This window comes from Pinus tabuliformis, chromosome Q, assembly GCF_031772625.1.
Source record: "Pinus tabuliformis cultivar Carrire ecotype Pingquan chromosome Q, CPIR1, whole genome shotgun sequence".
In the NCBI taxonomy this organism is placed as follows: domain Eukaryota; kingdom Viridiplantae; phylum Streptophyta; class Pinopsida; order Pinales; family Pinaceae; genus Pinus; species Pinus tabuliformis.
Genome location: NC_142296.1, coordinates 188,963,366 through 188,981,883, shown reverse-complemented (window position 1 = coordinate 188,981,883; position 18,518 = coordinate 188,963,366). Strand labels below are relative to the sequence as shown.

The 18,518-nt window shown below is 32.6% G+C and overlaps 1 pseudogene; it reads right to left on the bottom strand.

The window, feature by feature from the left end:
- LOC149218850 (protein HEAT-STRESS-ASSOCIATED 32-like) overlaps positions 1–13,542 on the bottom strand; it is a 30,866-nt pseudogene extending 17,324 nt beyond the window's left edge.
- Positions 13,543–18,518: the final 4,976 nt, after the last annotated feature.

The window sequence follows — 18,518 nt, the reverse complement described above, 5'->3', positions numbered from 1 at the left end:
AATAATCCTTTATTTTGGATCATATAGTTCTTGCTATTGCTATTCATTTCCAAGTATGTCTACTAAAATAGAGTTGTCACAAGCCTACAACTACAAGATATAGAGCTTGGATTCATACCAATTGCCCCACTTCAAAAACATACCCATTAGTGTAATTTTGAGGTCTAAACTGGGCCTCCTAAGAAAAATGTACAACCAAAAATAAACTTATAAGAAACAATAAGATTCAATATGATGCTGTCAACCATGGGCGATGATTCACCATTTTTGGAGTAAAAGAGTAAAAAGATTAAAAAATAATAAAATAATAAAACTATTTTTTGAACTCGTATTTTCAACATATCTCCCTAAGGTTTTACTCAAATTTTGAGTGGGAGTACTTGTTGGATGCAAAATTTGTTTCCTCATCCAAGGATTATCAATGTTTCATACTTTTGATGGACCCACCTACACAAAAATCAGAAATACATGAAAAAATGTGATTTCAATCACCATTTTCACGTATTTCTCATTTTTTGTGTAGCAGGGTCCTTCGAAAGTATGCAACATGGGAATTGCTTGAATGAGGAAACAAATTATTCATCCAATGAGTGTTTCTGCTCGAAATTTGAGTAAACCCATAGGGAGATAACTTGAAAATATGAGTTGAAAAAATAGTATTTTCTTTTTTCCCTCTAAAATTTTATGATGTAATCTAATCTTATTTTATTATTTCCACTATTATTTTATAATTTTGTTAGGAGGCCCATTTTAGACCTAAAATTTCCCCTAATTAATTGCCCCACATGTGAATGATCCACAATGAGATTCAACCTTGAACCATATCTCCTAACTAACCATTCAATTGTTTATGGACTAATAACTTTAAACATAGTCTTCTCTAGTCCCAACAACCTAGATATTATTGATATAGCATCAATGCACAACATGTCAGCATTTCATGAATCATGAGCATATATACTTGAACCTGCAACCATATCTTCACCTTTCTAAGTAATAACTCCACATATTCAATCATTTTGTATCCCTTTGGAGTGGGAGAAATACAAGCCTCAAATTATTTGTCTTCCTTCTATCATAGAACATATTTATACCAAATAGAGGTTTTCCTTTCAGCCTTTCATTCTTTATTATCCAGATAGGTTGCTATAGAGTTTCTTCAGGAATTTTGAGTGAATGAACATTGAAATATATAATATCAAGACCTAAATCTTTGCATTCCTCAACATATTTCATGAAACCATTGGGGCCCTTATGTAGTAAAAGATCAACCCAATCGCCTATACCCACATTCATTTTATGCTTTTGTTCCATTTTTTTAATCTATTTAATGATTTTTTTAGGCTTCAAACTACAAGTCCTTCCTACAAACTTCAATCCATCAACAAATTTCCCCAGTGCTTCGAGAATGTCCTTTAGGATATTAGGGTCCGTGAAGAATAACAAGGTCTCTAATTTTTATGATTTCATAATAGAAAGGATTCTTTGGATTCACTCCATATTCATCCTCAATGAAATTATTCCTTGAAAACCATGCAATCATTGATTCACATATTTAAACATAAATGTACAGATGCTCCAGATATTGTGAGATTGAATCAAAAAATTTAAGTTTCTTTGTTGAGCAAAGATTGTGTTGGAGCTTCTTAGAGATTTAATGAAGCAAAATTAGGGATTTCTATACCACACCTAATGGAAAAATTATGTAGAAATAACAAGACTACTTAATGACAACTAAATAATGGGAACCTAATTATCATCTTTACAAATCATTAGAATCAAATCAATATGAGAATGAATTAAGGATTCAGACCTTCTCTTACATTTTTCTTTGTAAATGTAAGCCCTCGTGTCTTTATGATGATAGACAACCTTTCAATTATTGTTTCATCACATAGAATCCAACATATTTGATATATCTTCAAGAAATTATTGGGATTTCTCTACCCCATAGGTGCTTCACATTGCATGATTGCTACTTTAATATAAACACCCTCTGGATTCTTCTTTTCTCATGGGCGCTTTCATTTTTTTAAGGTGCTCCTTATGTTCTCATGATGACTTCAATATTTCATTGAAGTCACATTTTGATATTTCTTATTTTTTTCCAAATTTTGGCGATCTTCCTTCTAATTTGTGTATCACTTTTTGGCTTCTTCTATAATATCCTTTGAATCATCTTGTCACTTTGTTTGAATTTAATTAATGAACATGGAAGTTTGAAATATTTAACCATGTGGAAAATACTGTCACATATATAACATCTTATGTGACTAATAAAATTTGGAAGATACTTATGCCTCATTGTGTTGCTATCCTCATATGACTTTCCCTTTACATTTAGCACACTCATGCTCTTCTCCGAATAGGGTTCAACCTTATGTCAAAAAGTATTGCATGAATAAAAAATTTAATATAAATAACTTGTGTACCTTATGGTATATGGTCTTCGTGAGGGGAGTGATCTTCCTTGATTGCTTGTTGAGAGGACGTCCTTTTCTATTGATTCTTTTTTTGGTGGACCTTAACTTGATTGTTCCTACAATTAGCTGCAATATATCTAAAATTATTGTAGAAGCAACATTCAATACTATTAACTAGGGGAGCAAAGAACCTGCTTTGCATCCATGCAAATTTTCTAAATTCATCTCTAATAGTAGGTGGTCTTCTTGAAAAGGACACTTTCTTTGACTCACTCCTTTCCTATTTCTTATTTTGCTTGTTTATGTTTGCTTCCTTACTAATAATGTTGCTGGAATATTTCTTATAGGACTTTTCTATGCTACCTTATTATCTTGTATAGATGGAATTGAGTTAGATATTCTCTTTTCTAACTCATTTCTCATGGAGACAACCCCTTCCTCTAAATTTTAACATAATCTATTTTTTCTTCTGGATGGCTAGGCATCACATCTTTAGTTGTCCTTTTTTCTTCTAATTTTTTCTTCAAGTTAATGATTTCCTCTTTAAACACATGTTAGTTTTCTTTAAGTATGTGAAGAAGGTTATTTTTTATTATGTTTTCAATAGAGAGTCTTTCTATTTCATCCAATGTTGAGTTAAGCTTAGCTTGGTCTTCATTTCTCTTCTCCTCATGAAAATCACGTACTTTTACAGTAGAAGAATGGATCTCATTAAACTAAGAAAATTATTTTTGAGACCTTGTTCTTCTTCTCTTTTTTATTTTATTTCTCTCCATTACCACTTCTGATATCTCATTCATGCAAGACCTACAACGTAGCCTATATATTTTTGACAAATTTGAGATCTATTACCTTCTCAACATATAAATTTTGAAGTTCATTATAAATTTCAAATTTAGCCTCATAAATCCATTATTGGACTTGTTTTGAATGGTGATATTTACTATATACATTATGTACTAGCTTCCAGACTTCAAGTGCACATGCTATCAATTCATATTTTACTTTCTCTCTCCATTCCTGAAAATTTGCAGCGCTGAGCATAGGCACACTTTTACGATCCTTGATTCAACCATGTGTACCTTCCAACTATTAGGTTGAGATAGAAGGAACAAACTTTGATACCAATTGTCTTAAATTAGAACATTATGAGACCAGGGGGGATGAATCAGTACAACACATTCATGGTCATCAATTTACAAATTTTACCTTTCCTTTAAATATTTATACAAACTATTAGATGAGCAACAATACATCATATGCATGAAAAAATTGACGCATAAACAATGTTAAACCATAGCATAAGAATTAACACATAAAAGTAGGACATGTAGACACTAGATATAAGTGAAAACCCATAAAGGGAAAAATTAAGATTTCATTTTTGTGATGTAAATGAAAGCATCCTCTCCCTTTTTGCATCGACTATTGTAGACCCCACCTATAGGAGGCTTCAATCTCTCATGTATTTTATGAGGTTTGTTTGCTGGAAGTACGCAACCCCACTTACAATGATTTTTGTAGACTCTTTCATAATGGAGGTTTTGATCTCAATTTTCTTCTACAAGCAATAACTTTTTGGAAGCAGAAACTTCCACTTATAAGTTGCAATATGTTCTTTTTCAGGATACTACCAGAAAGGAGACACAAGTACCTTGATACAAGAAATTTTTAAATTGTTCCTTACCTGATTTTTCATTATGAATATCTCCTTCTCTTTTGTGTCTATTTGGTTATCTATATTTTCATATTTTACTATTGTTTATCTCATATTTTACTTTTCATCAATTTTGCTTCATATATGCTCCTCTTCTTATTTCTCTCTTTTCAAGGAAATACATGAACAAAATCTCACAAAGTCATTCTTAAAAAAGTATTCCCACATCCCAAAGCACATATTTTTATATACATAACTTGCCGACTATTTGTGTTCCAATGTGGGCATCTGATGTGAAAGGTTGTCTCTTCGTATTCCAATGCTCTCTCTTTATGGTCCACTATTCATTCCCAAATTATTTCAATTTTTGAAGATAAAAACAAAATTAATGATTCTAATGTAATATTAAACATTAGCCACTTTAATGATTGCATAAGATAAGGATAAAAAATGTCAAATCAACTTTCAAGAGAATTCTTTATGTTAAAAAATAAAATTTACATATATCATGTAATAGATAAAATCAATTGCTTCACAATACAATGGGCGTGGATGATCACAAGTAACTGCTCCACAATAAACAATTATTGACACAAGGATCTTTCAACACCTTTTCCATCATTGGTAACTTTTCCAACATGCTTGAGGGATGTATTGGTGTACCATTGTGAATGAGTGTTTCCTATCCCTAGAAAAATGACAATGATTTTCTCATTACTCCATTTTCAATGGAAATATCTGACTCAACACTAGCTGTTCAATGATAACTACTTCTTGTACCCTACAAAATCACATAGATGTTTATCTTCATCTATATTTTACTGGTGATATTAGATCATGTGAGATGCGCTACCTCATTAATTGAACTTGGGGAATCGAATTGGACTTTGAGTTAACCATAACCTACGGTCTAGGTACAAACTATCACATATTCACCAAGTATCCTTAAATAATATGTTATTAAGGATAAACATAGGAAAATATACATATTAAACCACCTTCCAAACATCAAAAGTGGAACTTTTTTTATTTGATATTATATTCAAAGTTAGCCTTTCTCGTGGGTGAAACCTAAGGAGGAGTGTGAAGTAAAATCCATGGAGGATTGAAATGATGCTCTAGATATATGATTGAAATTTTTCATTTTATCATGTAGAATTCATTGATCCCCTCTAGTGTATGCTTAAGAAATTTTTGAAGGGAAAAATTTCGCCAATTAGCTATTTTTTGGACATTTTTTTGAAAAAAAAAAAAGGTTTTCCCATTTGGTTAAGAATTCACCTTTTCTTTACATATATATGTTTAGATTGAAAAATATTTCCTAAAATTTACCATTTCTAATATTAAATTACATGTTTTTATTGAATATTTTCCTACATTCTATATATATGATTTTCCAAACAACAATACTGACCTAGATTACTATACATATGGATAATATTTGAATCATTAAAAAATACCATATATATGATATTTATTAGATGATGTGTATATATCTATATTGTCTTGAGAAACATGGGTTAGGTATTTAATATGTTTATTACTTACATTATTACGAAGGGTAGGATTTGTGTTTGTTGTGTGCTATGATGATCTTGATTATTGCTACACGAGTGTTGTAGCTCCCAAGTCTACTAGCTTTAATTACCAACACTGGATTCATACAAAATTAAGAGGTGACAACGATATATCCATAATAGGTTAAGTTATAATCATGCCACCTTCAAGCAATGGAACATACCAAGGAATATATAGACCACACTATGAACTGACTCAAGGAAAGGAAATTGCATAAAAAGACAGTTTTGTTCTAATTATAGAAATGGAAATATTATTCTACTTGAAAAAGGAATGAAGATGCTACTTATCGAAATGTAAATTCTAACCCTAGTTGCAATAATATAAATGATATATTACTTGCCAAAATGGAAACATTAAATTTCTTGTAGAATGTGAATTATATGCTACTTAAATGAATATAAACATTAATCAAATTGCACAATGTCGAAAGTTGCATCGAAAAGGAAACTGACCTATGTAATAACAATGCTTTTAATTGAAACCTTATAATAAGCATAAATTCAAAAGAAATGGTCCTAATATACTATGGATAGATCAATCCACCTTTAATCACCACGTTTAAGGATATTTATCTTTAGTGATAAAGTTCATTAGGCATTTTGTGGGACAATCAAGAAAGTCATCTTTGTAACTTAAAATTTACAAATATGTCCTCTAACCCTAATCATAGAATTTAGTTGTAGTGAAGGAAAGCTAGGTCTTAAGTAGTTTTTTTTCTTCGTAAATCATGGCTTCAGAGCCTAACGAAAATTATTCAAGGCTAAGAGGTAAAAATGAAGCCCTTGGAGAAAATCAGGTCAATTTTACATTATGCTACAAGATGCTAAAAAGTTGCCCTATTTTGCTACATGATTAGATATGTGAGCATTATGAGGGTGGAAAATGTGATATAAAGGTGGTAAAGGGTATATGGGGCTATATGAAGGATGTTTGAGGATTTTTCCAAGCTTAGCACTTATCATAGGCCCATCTTGCACAAAAACAAATGCACACATTGTCCTTTAATGACCCAGAAATTTACTTTCAGTTGCAGATTTTTGAGGGAGTTTTGAGGTGAGGAGAAAGAGGTTGATGATGGTATGAGGAATGCAAGATGCATATGCCAATATTGTAATACACTAGTAGTATATAAACAATACAAGTTGAAAAGAATGTCAAAATAATGACCAAATTGCAGCAAAATGAACTAAACAAGAAAGGATGAGTTGAATTTTATGAAACTAAGTAAAACAGGACAAGTTGAATCCTTTTTTCATCAAAATAAAATCTAGCTTGTAGCATGAATATGACCTACATCCATGAAATCTTAAATAATATTGTGAGTTAATCTCTACGTATGCAGAAAACAATGTCTATAAAAGAGAATTAATCTAAGGTATAGCAGTTGCAGAGGAAAGTAGCCACACGTTTTTGGCTTGCTAATGCATATTCCTAAACCACACTTCCAACAAGAGAGGTGGTAGATAGAAATGAATGAGAAACTTTTATTATAAAATTTCTATCAAGAAAGGAAAGAGATGTTACTAAAAAAGGAAATGCATGGATAAAATACACAAAGAGATACTAGAGCCTCTAGGTTGGGCCCTAACCTAGGGGGACCCAACCATATGAAACAAACCCATATGAAAGATAATAATAAGAGTTTCATTGACATAAAATAGAGTCCAGGTACATCATGCAAAGGAAATGAAATGGTAGTCTCAAGCTCCTAGTTCTTTATAGCTCCTATTCACTCCAAAATTTTGAATCCTATTGAGACCTTAGGCTTTTTAATTATAAAAAAATGACTTAGGGGTAGTCTCCTTGGAAATTTAACTACTTCTCTCTGAAATATCTAAACAAATTGGATCTATCTCTTACATCCTCAAAATTCCTTGAGTGCATCGACTTCTAGTAGATACCCAAGTTGTAGATGAACGATATTAGGGATCAATTCAAGTTGTAGGTGAATATATACAAGGTAAAATCCTCCTACATCTCCTCCAACTACCTCAACCATGCCTATGCATAGTAAATGAAATAAAAAGCACTCTTTTCATACACATTAACCACATTAGGCCACAAGGTATGAATAAAATCCTCTAGCCTTGGTATTAAGCACATTATAGCTAAAAATATGTTAATAAATGTGACGAGAAAGGAAATTATAGGCCGGAGGATGGAAAAATGGGCCTTATGATGTACCTATTTATGGGACCCATCATCACCCCCATTCTAAAGGTGTTTCTCACCCTCTAAGAAACTTTCTCACTGATTTGTAGTGAAAACATGGTCATGGTAGCCTCTGTGACATCCCAAGGCACCTCAGAATGTATGACTTCTGACGAGCCTCAATATTGCAAAAATAATGTTACAACTCCCAAGTATACCATCTTAAATTATTAACTGGGGGTTCGTCCAAACCTAAGAGGTGTCGACACTATATGTGCAACATACAATGTGTCCCCCTTTCATTGATTTGATGTAATGGAGTGAATATCATGAAATCAAGATCAACTAATTTTAGAAATGGAAATTCTATTTACTCAAATGTAAATGCTAAACTTAATTGTAGAAATGGAAATAAAACACTAGCCTAGTTAGAGGTTCTGAAAGTTGCATTAAAAAGGGAACCTAGTCTTAACTTAAGAATAAAGAAAGAAAACTAATATAACATGCATGAAAGAGAATGTAATCAATAACTCCATTCCTAAGAGGTTATATAAAGTGATATATTTCATTATATACTTCATGTGGAAATAAAGCAAATCATTATTGTGCTATCCAATTCATAAATATGTCCATTAACCCAAATTGTTGAGATGTGTTGTGAGGTAAAAAGAAAAATACTAAGTGGTATTTGGTCTTCCACAATCATGGATTTAGATCCTATGGGTCATTATTAGTCTAGACTAAGTAAAAGTTTTAGTGGGGATCAAAACTAGTGAAGGAAAGTGATGCGACAAGTTTGCTAGAGCTGATTGCTACACGTGATTACTATATGAGGCCTATAATGCTACATCAGAGAGAATCTTTCTAGATTCCTACGTAAAAGTAAAATGGGATGGAGAATTTATTTTTATTAATTAGGATGTCTTAGGGATCTGTTCCAAGTGGATCACTCCAAAATACCCCTGCTAACATGTGCTAAAAAATAAAAGAAAATTACTAGTCTAAAATTTGGAAATTCAAAAACTAGTGAGCTATTTAACCTATCAAATGCATAACATAATCAAGTGAAAATTAAATCAGGTAATATTTTTTATTAAATTGAAATTATTTATGACCTAATATAGGTGGAATAACCCAATCAAATCTGATTAACATGTTCTAAAAAGTAGCAGAAAATTACTAGTTTTTGCTACAAGGGACTTCTAGAAATTCTAGATTTGTGAACTAGTAAACCAATCCAAGTAACTCAATGATGAATATGAATATTAAAAACAATTATAAGGATTAATAATTCTATGGAATGTTTAAATCACCTACCAAAAAACTTAATTTAGTCATTTATCCGAATCCTAAAACAAAAGAAGCATCAATACTAAATGCAGAAATAGGAAAAATGAGAATAAGAGATGCGTGTGAATAAGAATTGAAAAGAAGAAAATAAAAATTTACAAAAGGGATTTGAGGCTCCATTTATGGAAAATCCCAAGGATACCAAGATTTCTATGAAGGATACCAAGCTTTAGAAGCTAAAAATGGCACACGACTTCATTATTTGAATCAATCCAAGTACATCCCTCCCAAACATGAAAGTGGAGCTACAAAAATAAAAAATTTCTCCACAAGAAGACTAAAAATACATGCCTATAGAGGAAACTTCGAATTGGTACTTATAAAAAATTATGAGGAAGAATTCTCATTGCAAGGAGGAATATTTTCTCTCCAAAATCTTTCAAATAGTGGATCTGGTTCCCAACACTAGGAATCTGCATTAAATGTCAGGGAACACATTCCTAGATTTTCTCAATCAATGGAGCTCTAGAATTTGTGAAATAATTTAATACTATCCTATTTATTTATTATCCAGTCTTGATCCTCCTATAGTATGGAGGAAGTCCCTAGATTATCTCCTCCTCCAAAGCTTCACAATCTGCCCAATATTCTCACAATATTCTTCAAAAATAAATAATATTAGGCACATAATATGCAATCATCTATAAACTGTAGGTTTTAACCCCATATATAAATTACCTTCATACAAATGCTAAAAACATAAAGTAAAGAATAGCAAGAACATAAAACAAAAAACAGACATACACAGAGATCTTCCCCTTGATCCCAAAACCAAGACTACCAGATTGATTTTTCATTATATTCCTTCCAATGTTACAATACATAAATATACATGCCAAAGCGATCATAAACCCCATTCCATTAACCCTGAATAGAACATAAGCATAGTTCCCTTTACCATATCTACAAAATACCATGGGCAGAAAACCATCATGCCAAAAAACATGTGCAAAACCCATGTAGAAAACCATAAGTAGGTGTACTAGTCGTGGAAAGAATATAACACACACCAAACATAAACCTATTTAAGAAGATATTAAATAAAAAAAATATTATTAAGTGTAGAAGGAGAGGTTTAATATAGCCTTCAATTTCCCAAGAAAGGTTAGATGGGCCTTAATTTGTGTCAAATTTATAAGCCCATCAACCCCCTCGACTGAAAATGTTGCTCATCCTATGAGCAACCTATCCATATTCTTATGTTATTCATCTTCATTTATGTTGGCCTATTTCATTCTTTGTTTGTTGGTCCAGGTGTTTCTCCTCTTGCTTCACTTCTTTATACTCTTCTATTTTCATTTCTTCCCCTATCTTAGTTTCCCATGGAACATCTAATGTAGGTTTAGGCTGCTTCTTTCTCTCAAGTGATTCTTCAATTATAATGGTTCTATTTGTGAGGGAAACACCTAGCGGTTTTTCTTCTTGGTATTCCTATGACACTTTTCCTTGTGAAAATAAGGATTTCTTAGCATCCATTTCCTCATTACTAATTCCATTATCATTGAATTCCAAGCCTCTTACTACTAATACAAATTCTTGGCCATGACACATCGTATTATGCATCAAATTCTTATGATCTCCCTTGCTTATATATCTAAATTCACTTTTCTCATTAAATTATGGAATTAAAAACACTTAACATGGAGCTCTTTCTTCTTAGAGAGGAAGAAATGATGGTTAAGAAATTGAAGCAAAAGAAAGGAATGACGTGATGACCAAACTGGTCACTTGGATACCTTTCACCCTTAGAGAATTTACCATTTCTATAACAAACCCTTTTCAACTCTGCTGCTTTTATTGCTACTTTATAGCAATTCATTAATCATTATCTAACACCCTAGTAGCAAATTTTTTTCTCTTGTAGCCATTTTTTAACTTCCTGTAGAAATTTCTCTATCTCCTGTAGCACCTTTCTTCCTTCCTGTAGGAAATATGTCCCTCATGTAGAAAATATGTTCTTCTTGTAGTTGTTTTTTTCCTCCTGTAGAAAATTTGTTTTCTCTTATATAAAAAACATGAATCTTGTAGCAGCTACTCATTGCATGTCAAGAGGTGGTGGGTCCATCGTTTTATTCTTTTATTTTTATTTTTTATTGATTTTTTCATTACTTTTTTCTTTTCTCAATTTTTTTTGCATGCAAAATAAAATAAAAGTGCTATGAGTTAACTGAGTTGGCATCCAACTACCTTTTTAACTCCATCATAACATCCCACTCTCTTAAATCTTCTTTTACATTTGTCTCATTTATCTCCCACATGTGTAGTTGTCCTTTGGAGAAAAGTTATGTGACTTGCTAGATAAGGCCGAGGCTTCATGCTATTGATTTTGGCTATAAAAGAACTTTCCTTCTCACACTTTCGATTTCTTCTCAGGCTATAATAGGTTTCAAGGGTGAAGTTAGAGAGTTGCATACATGTTCCTTACCATGAGTCTTTTTTTTTGTGCAGAATTTTGTTGTAATTGTAGGGGTTGTCTTTGATGATCCTAAAGCTGCATGTGATAATCTACTGGAGGTCCTCTAGGTTTTGTTGATTTTGTTATTGCTCTACTCCTAAAATTCCCTATATGTTAGTGTTGTAGCTGTTCATATGTCCTTTCTAAATAGAGGTAAGGTTGTTGTGCATGCCTTCCATAATTTCTTGAGAAAGATATGTATTTCTTTCAATGTTATCTTGTTGGCTAATGCTTGATGATGTAGGTATGTTGTTCATGTATATGTTCTGTGCATCCGATGTTATTATTTGCTAAATGATAAATAATCTTGTAAAAACTAACAAAATGTATTGTAGTTTCTTGAGGATCCAAGTTATCATCTCAAAATTGATCCATGGTGGCTGACTTACGGATCTGGAACTCTAGCTATGGTCTAGCAGGGGATGTGCAAACTCTTACAAGACTGCATGTCTTCTAGTAATACTCACATAGATCCCACTAAGATCAAAATTTCCTTCATGTTATTCCTTTAAAAATACATATAATTCATGAGTAATCTATTGACAAAGATCATAGGTCTTTTTTGTGGTTGAAGAGATTGAAGAAGGGGTGAAAATGGGTTCCTTTCATGGACATGGATGAAAATTAGAGTGGAGAAGAGGTCAAGTGGAGTGGAAAATGAATGATGAGGATATTGTGGTCCTATCTCAAAATTTCCTAAACAATACATGACCTTTTGGCCTCTTTCTCCAATTGGATCTTCCTCCTATAGCAATTCTCGTCCCGCTTGTAGTATTTTAGGACAACCTCTTGTAGAAAAATTGTTTTATCCCTACCTCTAAAATGGTAGACTCAATTGACCTGAAATTTTTTTAGCATGTTTCCATCATCCTTAGAACATCCCCATAAACAAATCTTGTCTAATGGATGCACCAATCCCAACAAAAAAATCAAGATGGTTGTAGGTGATGGAGGTCGATTTCTTGAAAAGTGTGCCCTAGAATTTGATGAAATTTCTTAACCATGTTACCATCATCCATATGCATATCCCCATGAAACATCTCGACCAATTGATCAATTTTTTTCAAGATATGATAAAAAAAAAATTCTTCTCTATGTATTTTAGTCTCCTGTAGCAAAATATAGCTCTCCTGTAGAATTTTAGGAAAATGATAAAAATGTATAAGTATTTGGAATGATGGGTGGTTGTTGGAAATAGATGAGGGTGAGAGATTTCCATGGCCTTGTTATTATTTGAGCATCTAAGCAAAGGAGGAAAAAGCCCACGTTTGACTTTATTTGACTAGGATTTTGATCAACATTTCTTTTGGTAGATAACTTGTTTTTATTGCTTGCAAATGTTGGAGAGAACTTGCACTCATCAAAGAGAGATACATGAAGCGAATAGTTTTATTTTTTTAATTTTTTTTTAATTTTTCATTTTTTTCTTTAGGCCTACTAGTTGCCTCAATGAGGTTTTCAACTAGTAGGTCTGCCTAAGTGCCTCAAAAGAGGTTTTCACTTAGGATCTTATTTCTTCTATATTTTTTTCCAACCCATTGATCACCTCATGGAGGTTTTCAATCAATGAACCAATCTTAGGTTCCTCAAAGGAGGTTTTCACTTGAGATTTTATTTTTTCCTCTTATTTTTCATTTTTTACTTCTTTATATATCCTACTCTAATTAAAATCAAAATACTTTTCAAGTATCAAAATACTTCCACTGGAGCCATGTGCACGTCAAGATGACAAATAAACTCATGTGTAGGCATGAAATGTATGTTTTTACATGTACCCAAAGTTTAGAGACCAAATTCTCTGAATTTGATGATATCAAGTATTGTTGAAGAAGGGAGTGATGCCTCATCTTATTGATTTTCTAGAACCAAACCTCAATATGACTTTGATGCCCTTGATTCGCTTTCTTATCCGGATCATTCTTCATGTCTTATTCTACCATGATATGCAAATATTGCTCTTTTTGTTGATTAGTATCTTGAACACATGGAGTATCTGATGCTAAACATGAGGGAACTTTCTCAATCTCTAATTTTGATGTCTTCTCTTCATGAAGTGCATCCCATGATTCTTTAGTCTTCTCATCTGAATCTCGTTTTTGTGGATATCGTCCTTCAATTATATCAAGAGAATCTCTCTTTTGCAATAATGTTCCTGAGATAAGATCAATACCATTGAGATCACGAGGAGATGTTACAAAGTCTTGTACTTTCATATTGTATGTGGGTTGAGGTACTTCCTTGTGTGGGATTGGAAATGGTGGTACAGGTAGTGGAGTGGGAGGAGATATTTGAGATTTATGTGGTCGGGGTTGTGGTTGTAGTGGAGGTTGATGGTAATAATAACATGCAGTTGGGTATGGACGATATTGAGCATATTGTGGATTTCTCCTATAAGGTCCTTGACAACCTTGTTGCCAATATTGGTTTTGGGGTTGACATGGCTAAGGCTTCCAAGGAAATGGTGTGTTTCAATTATTTTGAGATGGATGTGCATAACCTTGGAATTATTAATTAGGCTCTTGCATCATACTAGGTTTACTAGACTTCCATGGTATTTTTTGAGCTACATAAGATAGCCTTTTTGGTGATTGATTAGCTTCATGTACTCTTGGTAAACATCCTTCAACCTCAGTAACCATGGGACATATTTAATATCATTTGTTTTTCATGGACAACATAAATATCAACATCTTCTTTTTTCTGGTCTTGCATTCTTAACATTTCTACTTGTTCACTTACATTGCTAAGAATTTCTATTTTAAAGTCAACAAACAAATTTCCAAGTTCATCTTCACTTACCAATCTTGATGATGATTTACTTCCTCTTGTCATTCCTCTTGATACATGTTTGCATGTTTCATAAATTTCTTCAAATGATAATTGTTATACATTAGTTATACTCATCAGATAAAGGATTTCAATCCACTCATCCGTAATTGTTCTAAGTAAGAGGGATTTTAGTGAGCCAGATCCTAAATGATGTAATTATTCCCTCTTAGTATTGAAACATGAACCTCTCAATTAGATCCTCAAGGCTCTCATATTCTTTTTGATTCATTATAATTATTTATTCTTTAAGATCACGATCTTTATATTTTTCTAGAAATATCTTTTTCATATCATTACATGATCTTATTGAATTAGTCCCTAAACACATGAAATATTTAAGAGCTCTATCCTTCATTGTTGCTGGAAATAATCTCAACTTTTGGGTGTTTAATAAGTAACCATAAGGTCTACAAACAATTTCAAATTCAAAGAGAAAGGTTTTTGAATCCTCTCACCTCATACCATGGAAGTTGGGAAAGAAAGACAAAGTGATGTTCTTCATATGAACATTGTTATCAATATCTTGAATTTGAAATCCAATAGGATCTTCCTCATTGTAATCATTTCCATCCATTTAGCCTACCTTCTTTGTTACCTCTTCCTCTTCTACCTAAAAAGGTGGATGATGATGCGGCTCTTACTGCACCACATGATGAAATGGGGGGGCTTGGTGTTGGAGAAGTATTTTAAAACTTTTTTGGAATAAGAATGCTACTGGAATGCAATCTTATGTTTTTGAAATGAAATATGCCTAAAAAATTTTATGTTCTTGCATAAATTAAAATAAATCAATCAAATATGGAATAAAAAAAAATGCATACTTTGAAACCTCCTAGGCAACGATGCAAAAAAGTGACGAGCCTCAATATTGCAATAAGAATGTTGCAACTCCCAAGGCTACCAAATTTTATCAACCTGGGGTTCGTAAAAACTTAAGGTATTTCAAAACTATATGTGCATCATAAAATGTGTCTTTCTTTCACTGATCTGATGTAATGGAGTGAATATCATGAAATCTAGCCTAAGCTAATTTCGAAAATGGAAATCAAACACTAGCCTAATTATAGGATGTGAAAGTTGCATTGAAAAGGGAACCTAGTCTTAACTTAAGAAGAAAGAAAGTAAACTAATCTATCATGCATGGAAGAGAATTTAATCAATCACTGCATTCCAAAGAGGTTATATACATTGGAATAATTCATTAGATGCTTTATGTGGGAATCAAGGAAATCATTATTGTGTTATCCAATTCATAAATCTGTCCATTAGCCCAAATTGTTGAGATGTGTTGTAGGCGTAAAAAGGAAAAATTTTGGTCTTTACCAATCCTGTATTTATAACCTATGGGTTACTATTCATATAAAATAAGTCAAATTTTCAATGGGGATCAAAACTAGTGAAGGAAAGTGATGTTATAGGTTTGCTACAGGCAATTGCTACAAGAGGCCAATAATGATACATGAGAGAGAATATTTCTAAGTGAATAAGTAAATCAAATTAAAATGGGATGGAATATTTTTTCTATTAATTTGGATGTCTTAAGTCTCCATTACAATTTAAATCACTCCAAAATATCCTTTTTAACACGTGTTAAAAAAATAGCAGAAAATTACTATTCTAAAATTTGGAAATGCAAGAACTAGTGAGCTAGTTAACTTATCAAATTCCAAACCTAATCAAGTGGAAATGAAATGGAGTAAATTTTTATATTAAATTTATTGATTTTATGACCTAATAAAATTGTATTCAAGTCAATTTAAACTCACTAACATTTTCTAAAAAATAGCAGACAATTACTACATTTTGCTACAAGGGACTTCCATAATTTCTAGATTTGTGAGCTCATAAACCAATCCAAGTAGCTCAATGATGAATATGAATTTTAATAGCTATTATAATAATGAATCATTCTTTTGAATTTTTAAAATAATTGAAAAACAACCCACTTCAAGCATTTAACCCAATGCTACACTAAAATAAGCATCAATACTAAGTGCAAAAATAGGAAAAACAAGAATAAGAGATGCATGTGAATAAGAGGTGAAAATAATAAAATCAAATTATACAAAAGGGATCTGAGGCTCTTGGAATGGCCAAGCCCAAGGATAATTAAATTCCTATGATTTTTAATAAGCTTTAGAAGATAAAAATAGCACCAAGCTTCATTATTTGAATCAATCCGAGTGCATCCTTGCTAGAAATGAAAGTGGAGCTGCAAAAGTACAAGTTGTTTCCACAAGAAGACTAAAAATACATCCCTCTAGAGTAAAATTCAAATTGGCTTATAAAAAATGACAAGGGAGCATTATCCTTGAAAGAAGGAAGCTTTCCCCTCGAAAATCCCTCAAATAGTGAATTTGGTTCCCAACACTAGAAATTTGCATTAAATGTCAAGGAACACGTTCCTAGATTTTCTCAATCATTGGACCTGTAGAAATTGTAAAATAATTTCATAATATCATGTCTATTTATTATCCAATCTTGATCCTCTTGTACTAGGGATAAAGTTCCTATATTATCTCCTCCTCCAAATCTTCATAATATGCCTAATATTCTCACAATATTCTTCAAAAAGAAATAATATTAACCACATAATATGCAATCATCTCTTAGCCTTCCTAAGAACATATTAAAGTTAAAAAAGCATTTTTAAGTGTAGAAGGAGAGTTTTAATATAGCCTTCAAGTGGCTAAGAAAGGCTATATATGCCTTAATTTGTGTCTAATTTAGAGGCCCATCACCTTCTTGTGGGTAAAAAATACATTTTCTTCTATTTCTCCCCACTCCCTTTGTTCCTCTGCTACTAAGTAAGGGAGGAATAAGATTTAAGGGAGGACTAGGATTTAACCGTATCTAAATGATATTCAACCCCTAAAAAATTATCTTGTATAATGGGGTTCACTCTAGGGCATTCGTCTACCTTTCAGGGGAGTGATATTCCCTAATTTGCAGAATGTGGGGCAGAGCATGCCATCTCCTTTGCTAGGCTTGTAACACTTAGTCCCCAACAATTGAAAGATGTATTCAAAATGGAGGATCTATTTCTCTTGTTTCTTTAAGTATAGAGGGGCTAACTGAGTGTCTTCGAAGATGATGTTATGGTTCTTATGACAACCTTGGGACTTGTTAATTATGCTCTAATATATAGAGTCCAACTTCCTTCCTTCGCCATAACATTCTTCACTTCCTCATCCCTTACTTCCTCACAGACAAGCCAAGAGTGTAGGGCCATTAGCTATGCATCCACTGACCTTTAATTAGGCTCCCAAAAGTTCATGTTCATGAGGATCATATTGTGCATATATAAATCAACTAATTTGACCCTATCTTCAATGTTGACCTGTTGGCGGAAATCAATGAACTTCCTATAGTTCTGAAATAGGAGAGAGCCATATTGTGCCAAGTTTTTTATTTGAGATTGCAGCCATTATTTTTTGAGGAATGTTGAATATGATTTAGATGGATACCTGCACTTGATGGCCTCCATGGCCAAGATTTCCATGGTGTCAATTTGTGCTTCCTTCTCTTAGAGTTGTTCCCTTAACTTCTGATTTTCTAATTGGAGGTGCTCCCTCATGTTGGTGAGAGAAAATTCCCTAAGGTAAGGGTTTCCAACCTCAACAAATTGAAGTCAGAATATAAACAAGAACCATACATTCAAGAAAGAAAACTATGAAAACTTCTAAAGTTGGTTTGAAGAGAAGTACATGTAGGTCCTACATTTGATGTCCATCCCGTAGGGTCTGTTATCACTCAAGGAAAACCCTGGTGGTACGGAAAAGCCCTAAGGTAACCTTAGAACCTCTTTTAGGTTAAATCTAGGCCTTAGAGCCGTAGAGGGATATCTTCGTAAAACTCAACTACCCTATGGTCACTGTAGTAGACAATTTTCTGCAATTGCGTTTAGGTGACCAGATTTAGGTCTAGGGATAAATTGGTTGGGTGATCTTCAACACCTAGCATTTGGCATGGAGTCCAACTATTAAGAAAAATATCACATATCTAATGAGAACATTGTAAAAATTATGAAAGAAACAAGTCCTTTGACTGTTTGGGAGATTTAGAAGAAAGG